Source organism: Brienomyrus brachyistius, chromosome 6 (genome assembly GCF_023856365.1).
Source record: "Brienomyrus brachyistius isolate T26 chromosome 6, BBRACH_0.4, whole genome shotgun sequence".
NCBI lineage: Eukaryota > Metazoa > Chordata > Actinopteri > Osteoglossiformes > Mormyridae > Brienomyrus > Brienomyrus brachyistius.
The window spans coordinates 3188366-3196797 of record NC_064538.1 but is presented as its reverse complement, the minus strand read 5'-3'; the positions used below and the strand labels follow the sequence as shown (position 1 = coordinate 3196797).

The window sequence follows — 8432 nt, the reverse complement described above, 5'->3', positions numbered from 1 at the left end:
GGGACACACTCAATGGCTTACCATGCTCCGCATTGTATGTATGAAGTCATCACTGAAGCAGAAGCTTTTATGGAACGTCACACATGGGTGTCCCCAAAGGTGGATTTCTCTTCTGCAAAGGGTACTAGACTAGACTACCACACTCCCTGATGAAGGGGTGACTTGGCCCTTGGTGACTCGTTCCATAAGGTATTGGGACAGCATTTCAGCATCTGCAAATAGGAAACTTTCAGGATTGTGGTAAGGTAGTGAAGGAGAGTGGTGCAAATAATGGTTTTGGGATGTGGCCAAATTGACAAGGAGAGGATGACATAATGCAAGTAACTATGTCCAGGATTCCAGGCTAATATTAGCACAATGTCCCAATGCTGTTCATTGCCATCAAAACTAAACTGATCCAACTAATTCTTGTCATTAGCACCTAGATTTTATTCTTTGGTGATTACAGTTGGAACTGTGGGTTCAGTTTGATGAAAGACAATCACCAAGTCTAACTAGCATAATAATACACTATGTTGCTTCTTTATTAGATACAATTATCAAGTATTAATAATCCTCTGCTCCTGTAACATCCACTTCAGGGATTGCTTTTCATAACCAGTAATATTTCATGATTATTCCAGCCTTTTGTATATTACATGGTGGTGGTGTTTGGTTAGACCTCAGGGTTCCTAAAGGTCTGCAACAGCCCTGGGTGTACCAGTCGATTATATAATTATCCATGACTTGCAAGGACTTACAAAACATTTCTGTGCAAAAGGCCTTCCATCATCACGAGAGAATAGTTTATGGATTTACACCATGCGTGCTACACACCCTGTGCGACCTTTCACCTTGAGACACCCATTCTCGGCTGTATAGGGTTCATTGACCTTTTTCCTCACTCTGTTGGGATTAATTTCACACTCAAGCTGTAAATGTGCCTGTACAAACACACAAACACTCAAACAGAGGTGTTCCTTGCCGGGCATTTGTAATAATTTGAAATCTTGTAAACATCAGAGGTTCTCCTGTGCCCTGAGTTCCACTGCCCTCGGGCCACGCCTGCTAATTAATGTCAATCCTGTGAGCTCAACCTGTTACTTATGGTTCTTAAGTCAATATTTACAATTAGATATTTAATGAGCGTTCTAGTGACTCAAAAAAGGTGTGCTTTAAGTTCTTGCAAGGCATTATGCGAATGTTAACAAGTGAAATTTGCACAGGTGATTGCAGATATGTTCAGGATCACGATTTGTGTGCATTTACCTCACTTGATGCAGACTTTCTTTTTACAGAAAGCTGCATGATCACGATTTTTGGTAGAAGGCCAATTTGTACACTTACGTTTATTTATTTAGCAAATACTTTTGTGGCAGCGTGGTAGCGTTTTTTTAAAACTTACAATGGGTGTTTGCGTCATCTGTGTTTCAGTGTGATGTGCAAACTATTGTTTGTACCATTGCCTCAGCAGGTTACATGTGCATCACCTAAATGGTTTGATAGACCTTTTGCTGAAGGCGATTCACATAAACATAACACTGTTGGATTTCAGGAAAAAACGTAAAAGAAAAAATATGAAGCAGGATTTAACCAGTTTAAAGGTAGGAGGCTGGATGAAGAGCTGGAGGAGGAGGTGCTGGGAAACTGATCAGTTACATTTCTGCCGATGTTTACGTTGAATTGCAAGCATAAAAATGACCACCAGGTGTCCATATTGCACCAGTATCATTTTGCTTGTAACGTGCCGTTTGGTTTCAAAATGATGTTACACTTGGCAAGTCAACCTGCGGTGCACTAAGTAGGTGCGCGCCAGGTTCGTTATCGAGTCCGATCAGCTGCAAACTGTGTGGAACATGTTAAAAAAACAAACCTTTACCATGTTAAAACATGCCATGCCGACAATACGTGACCCCTACCTCTCCCCCCTCCCCCAAATCACACACATATACTCACGCCATACACTCTCCCGCTGCTGTGCTGGGCCTAACGTTTATGCCTATCTTTAAGATCTTGATACATGCCGTGTTTGTGGGATATTGCTTTTGAGATGCGTTTTCATACTTGGCTCTTGGTCTTCTGTGTAGGAGAGCAGCTAGTCCAGGTGCAGTGGTCCTGACAAAGGGCCCTTCTGTACCCAGGGCAGGCCGCCCGCTGCAGGAAGGAGACCGAGCCGCTGAATGTGAATGCGATTCTGGTGCAGGAGGCGAATATCCAGATGCAAGGTCTGATAAAGAAGCTATTCTTCCATGTATCGTTTCTGCGATCTTGACGTAAGCAGGTAGGAGCATCTACTGTACCATCCTGCTCTTGTCAGCACTTACGTCAGTGCTGTCAGGGAATAATGTATTTAATATTTTGCCCGCGACAAAGCATGTCTCCTTGTTTTGTTGTGAAAGTAGTTGCTATTATAATTTATCTTACAGAAGATTCGAAAGTAGTTCACTTTTCCTAAACGTGTCTCTTGTAAATGGAGACAAACCATTTATTTATGTATTTGTTTGTTTGTTGATTTTCAGCATTCTTCTCAGGTGAATTACAGAGCATAGAACAGCATTGGCAAGATTTTTTTTTCCATCTTAGAACAATGTTATTCTAAAATAATGTTGTATCATATCGCTTTATTTGTATCATATTCAGGGGAAGAAAAAACCTCCATGTTAAAATGTTTGTTCTTCATTTTCAAAAGCGCAATCTCTCTATCAGAGCAAATTAGTGTGACGAGGTAACATCAGATAAAACTCGGTGACCTGATTGAAGCAGCCCTGGGGCAGCGTTACAGACTCTGAGCAGCACTACTGCTGCAGCTACGCAAACAGGACGTCCGATTACCATCTCGTCTCTGGAATGAAAGGCTTTTACTCCGGCCTATGCTCCCTTCGTCATGTAACAAGCTGATCCTCGGCCTGCCCTGTCCTGTGCTGAACTCCTCACCTAAGCAATGGGCGAATATGAGGACCTTCTCCTTCTCTGGGATCCACTTTTCCCCCCCAGCCGTCCCTAGAGACCATCGGCATTGTAGATGGTTGACGCAAAAAAAAATTTAAATGTAATTAAATTACAAGATTAATTGGAAAGATTATTGTGTTATTCCATGGGCTGGATGTGATGTAGTAGAAATGGGCAGTCTGTGTGAGCTTTCGATCTTCTCATCTATGATCGCTATCTGAAGATCTTCTTCTCAGACAGGCCCCTCAAGATCTGGCTTTCCTTTGTGGAGCTGTGCAGGTTTAAATTGTTATCTGACACGTGATACTGAAATACAGGAACCTTCACTTAAAAGTAAACACACGTAGCTGTGCAGAATCGTGATTCACGACCCACGCAGGTTGCGAATCTTATACAGTTTTTCTTGTTCTTTCCCAAAAGATGTAAGTTTTTGCACAGCTTCAAGCCACAGCTGCTGAAGTGAAGCATCAGGAAAAGATGGCGGCATGTCATGGCGGGCAGTGCGAGATCCTTCGGCTGGGTGCCGGACAGAGTGCATGTGACGTCGAGACTTTGCAGGGATTTGGGGAATGTTTGCCTTTTCAGGCATCAGTGAGAGACAGGAATGGATGGATCCAACACAATTAGCGGGACAGGCAAACATAATAAACCAAACAGCTGGGTGTCAGCTCCCGGGTAATGAGGAAAGACGCAAAATTGTTTGGGTTATGGGGCTTGGGGCTCACTTCACTGCCTTCTTTCAGGTTACTAGGGGTGTACCCTAATACCCCCGAAAGAAAGACTGAAAGTATACAATGTATAGTTTTAAGAAAATTTTGTTTTATTTATATAGAACATTTCTACAATATTGCATTGTTTCAGGGCGCTTGACATTATCCCTGCCCAAAGCCTCTAAAGCACAATCCCAAAGCCACAGTGGCAAGGAAATACTCCCTAGTAAGAAGAAATCTTGGGAGGAACCAGACCCAAAGGGGGAGCCCATCCTCCAGCGGGCAGCAGAGGAAGTCCTAACCCTAACCAGACCCAAAGGGGGAGCCCATCCTCCAGTGGGCAGCAGAGGAATTCCTAACCCTAACCAGACCCAAAGGGGGAGCCCATCCTCCAGCGGGCAGCAGAGGAAGTCCTAACCCTAACCAGACCCAAAGGGGGAGCCCATCCTCCAGTGGGCAGCAGAGGAATTCCTAACCCTAACCAGACCCAAAGGGGGGCCCATCCTCCAGGGGGCGGCAGAGGAAGCCATGACCCTAACCAGACCCAAAGGGGGAGCCCATCCTCCAGGGGGCAGCAGAGGAAGCCATGACCCTAACCAGACCCAAAGGGGGAGCCCATCCTCCAGGGGGCAGCAGAGGAAGCCATGACCCTAACCAGACCCAAAGGGGGAGCCCATCCTCCAGGGGGCAGCAGAGGAAGCCATGACCCTAACCAGACCCAAAGGGGGAGCCCATCCTCCAGGGGGCAGCAGAGGAAGCCATGACCCTAACCAGACCCAAAGGGGGAGCCCATATTCCAGGGGGCGGCAGGAGCAAGATGAGCAAGATGGCAAAAGATGTTTCATTATGACCTAAGCTATCTACTAGCAGGAAAGTGGGTAGTTCACAGTTACAGACATCTCATGTTCAGCCACCTCCATGCAAGCCCACATTCTGAATGAACTAGACGTCTCCAACCTTCCTCAAAACACTAAATACAGATCAGAGAGAATGAGCAATAAAACCAAGATTATCTGTCCATTCTCCTACTGCTTATCCTGGTCAAAATTCTGGGGGGGGGGGGAGTGGAGCTTGAGATTCTTTGCTTAATAAGGTGCATTTAAGTGGTGTTAACAAAAATAAATTTAACATGAACACGGAACACTCAGTTTGGATGTAAATTCAGCTTTAAATTCTGAACTGGCAAATATGTCTCAGAATGACAAAGAATCTTTTAAGAAAACTGTTTGTTTCACAGGCCAGTAGAGATTTCTTTCTGGCTTAAGTTTCTATTCAATTAAATAAAGATTTATCAGTAGGTGACTCACCCAAGTGAAAATTTGGGTAATCCAGTCCTGGGAGCCCAAGTGCCACTTTCTTAAGCACTTTGAACTGTGTTTGAATGTAGTGAAAAAATATCCCAAAATATCCCGACATCGATATTCTGCACGCCGTGGATTATAGTCTTTCTGTAGTAACTCCCTATGCAATATAATCAGACCTCTTTGCAATGAGGCACTTGAAAGTGAGACATTATGTCATATTACTACCTACTTCAAAGAGTCCAAGTTATGTATGTTTATGATATGCATAAAATCCGTCACATTATGAATCCTGTCCGACAGTAGTATTTAATTAGAATGCTTGCATCATCAGGCTCAGCGAATGTACATTATTTGCCATTTTATAAATATTATGATCCCTGAAACTACTGCGTAATGGAAGTCTTAAAGACTTCTCAAGATTTCGTTCTACGTTTCATTCAAATCTACGGCAGATGTTTTTCGGCAGATCAGTTCAAGTCCTGACTGAGAGAAAGTACACACTGGGTTGACGGTAGAGTTCAAAGGTTATTCTCCCTCTCAGAGCCCCCCCAGCCCCCAAAGACAATGATCTCAGTGTACACATCATAGTCAGGACATGTTTGGACAACCGATAACTGAGTGAGTGTGCCTGCTTTTATGAAAGATAAGAAGATACGCCTGAGGAAAGTCCCCTTCCACTACAAAACTCAGCTCACAAACTTATATGTCCTACTGCTCTTAATATGGACACAAAGAAAGGTGACAGCATCTGTAATTATTATTAATCAGGCCAAATGAAACAAGAAGACGTTTAATACGCAAAGGTATGTACTTTTCTGTACACTTACCAAACATTTATTGTCTATCATAGAGATATCTTCTTTCAAGTCATCCTCATTTAATGGATCAAATGCAATTTTTTCCCGAAGAGCTGTGTGAATGTTGCTGCGTGTTTATGGCAGTGCCGTATACTACGGGTTTACTAATATCTGCAGGAAATGTTCGCAGTATCGTGCTCCTGTGTGCATGTGTGCGATGATGAATTCCTGGTGTCAGTGGACGGCTGAGGTGCCTTCATGCAGAGCAGGTTATATAACACGCCTCCCTGGACCATGGCAGGGCCAGGCATGTTCAGATTTCTCCAGGCTATCCTCAAGAAATAAGATTAGTATTCCCCCCTCCCCATTCCCTCCCCCTTCCCTTCTCCAGCGCCTAAGAATGTCTGAAGCAGGTCTGAGTTTCTATCAAACCCACATTAATCTGCATCACTGACCGCAGGGAACACTGGACCCATTGTCGGAGCTCTGGCCAGATAGGCCACGACCACTGACAAATTATTAACTGCCCCCCCCCACCTCCAGCCAGCACCGAAAAAAAAGCCAAGTGAGCTGTGCAATACTGAAATCCAGGCTGGCTGCTACTTGAGATGGGGTTAGTCACTAGTTTCCATGCGGTCAGAAGTACTACATCATTTACTACTCTGTACCGCTCTTATGCGTTTTATAGATAACGTGTCCTGTTTCATTTCACCAGATTTAGTGGATGTCCTTATTCCACGTGACTTACGATGAGTCCGATGTGCAATATCTGCTCTTCCCTAGAGTAAGATTCACTGCTGATTTAATGCAGGATAAGAACTTCCCTCGGAGGTCCTATATCAGCACCCTTGCAGCTGACCTGGGAACCAGCATGTCTCTCTGACTCAGCATTCTGTTCCTGCCAGACGACCTGCCGCTGCGGGTGACAGAGGACGGACGCTCTGTTTACTTTATTTTGAGCCGTGTCGGAAAAAATTCTGCATATGAGCTGGTGGCTTCGGTGACCAAACCTGTTCTCCTGGCTGCCAGTTGAGAACAGGTTCCTCAAAGGGGGCAGCCCACATGGGGCCTCGCTGCATGCAGCCTGGCCGAAAGTGCCTACTAGTCTTAAAAGGGATCTCTGCACCCTAATGTTGCAGGTTCAAATCCCAAGGGAAGCCCTGTGAATGTAGCCTTGAGTCTCCTGCTTCATGTCTGTCAGGGAATTTATAACAGCAGTAACGCTTGTTCTCAGGGAGGTTAGTGATGGAGCACCGGCTTATTTTTTTGGCCTGCATGTAATTTCAAGAGAACACACACGCACTCGCTCTGCACGGAAACCCTTGGAATTTTAGCCCCCTGCCGGGTGGGGGGTGGGGGGGGGGGCACTGAATCGAGCTAAGGCTGCTCTGAGAGTGACAGCTTCAGAAGTGAGAGAAATGAACTGAAAACTGACTGGGAGATCCGGTACCTCCAGCCCCATAGCCTAGCCGCTCCCCAGCCGCATGCGGACTGACAAAGCGGAGAGTAAGCCAACATCACGTGTGGGCACTTTAGGGCTATTTAGGGCAATTTCTAACAACACAGTGACACTTGGAAAACTCATGGGTGGTCATGTGACTCGTTTGAAGCTTAAAAAAAAAAAACCATCAAATAATTATGTTTCGTGAGAGTGATGGTTCATCGTCTTATTGTTGCCCAATCAGCTGCTATATAAGTGCAGATGGCAGAACCAATCGAGCGTGATTCCACCTCCGTTCCCTAGTAGTCTGAATTCCACGCGTCATTCCAATTTGGTTATGAAGGAACTCAGGTGTGCTTCCTTTGCAGCAGGGTCATGTGATTTTATTTTTGGACGTAAGAGCTCCTGCAATGATCGAGGAAGAGGATCTCAAAAAGGGAGAGCAAGATGAGGAATAAAGAAATACACAAAAGAAAACTCAGGAGGAGACTCAATAGTGATGCGGGAATAACAAGGCGTTTATGCATGGGCACGCGAAACCCAGGTCCTCCCAGCCACAGAAACCGCAATAACAGAATGGCCTGTGGACCCCAGGTTGTCCAAACTGAAGCCTGCTTTTTAAACCTCATTTGCCAACCGATTGGACAAGAGATACAAAAGGAACCTGAAACCTTCATGACCGAACATGGGATGTTTAGGAATTGAGCAAGAACCCCGGGAAGTACAGCTGCGTTAAGCAGGGGATGCTGTCATCTCTTCCTTACGGCCCAGTACCCTTTTATCAAAGCTACAAAATGTTCAGAACGTGCCATTTACGACCGGCTGGTCCGCTGACTGTCGTGTCTAGTAAATAAATTCAGGAGGCGGCTATTGACCCGACTTGTACGTTCACTGCCGCTTCTGCAAATGTGCCGAGATGTCGGGGGCGTGCGAGTGTTGAGAGCTGGGCTTGGCAGCTGCGTGTGCTGTAATTATATTTTATTAGCTCCAGGGCAACAAGCAGAACCCTGAGCCGCTGCCTAAAAATAAGCCCTGAAGTGGATGTACCGGCGAGGAGGGTGATACAGAAACGCTGTCTGCATCTCTCAGCAGAGCGAAAGAAAAGACAAGAAAAAGAAAGAAATAAGGGAGGAAGAAGAAGGAGAAAATACATTTGGGTCCTAAAGGGCCTTTGAGCCTGGAAAAAAACAGACATGAGAAAAATTCTGTAATTTAGACTATAATGAAATTACACGTAATACATACCATGTGA

General features: G+C 45.1%; 1 protein-coding gene across 2 annotated transcripts in view; it reads left to right on the top strand.

The window, feature by feature from the left end:
* The first annotated feature begins 5542 nt into the window (after positions 1-5542).
* The window catches only part of LOC125744976 (ERBB receptor feedback inhibitor 1), a 37125-nt gene continuing 34235 nt past the window's right edge, over positions 5543-8432 (top strand). For both annotated transcript variants that reach the window (XM_049017334.1, XM_049017332.1), the window contains exon 1: positions 5543-5745. The gene's annotated coding sequence lies outside the window, so the exon portion shown is untranslated. The remainder of the gene's footprint in view (positions 5746-8432) is intronic.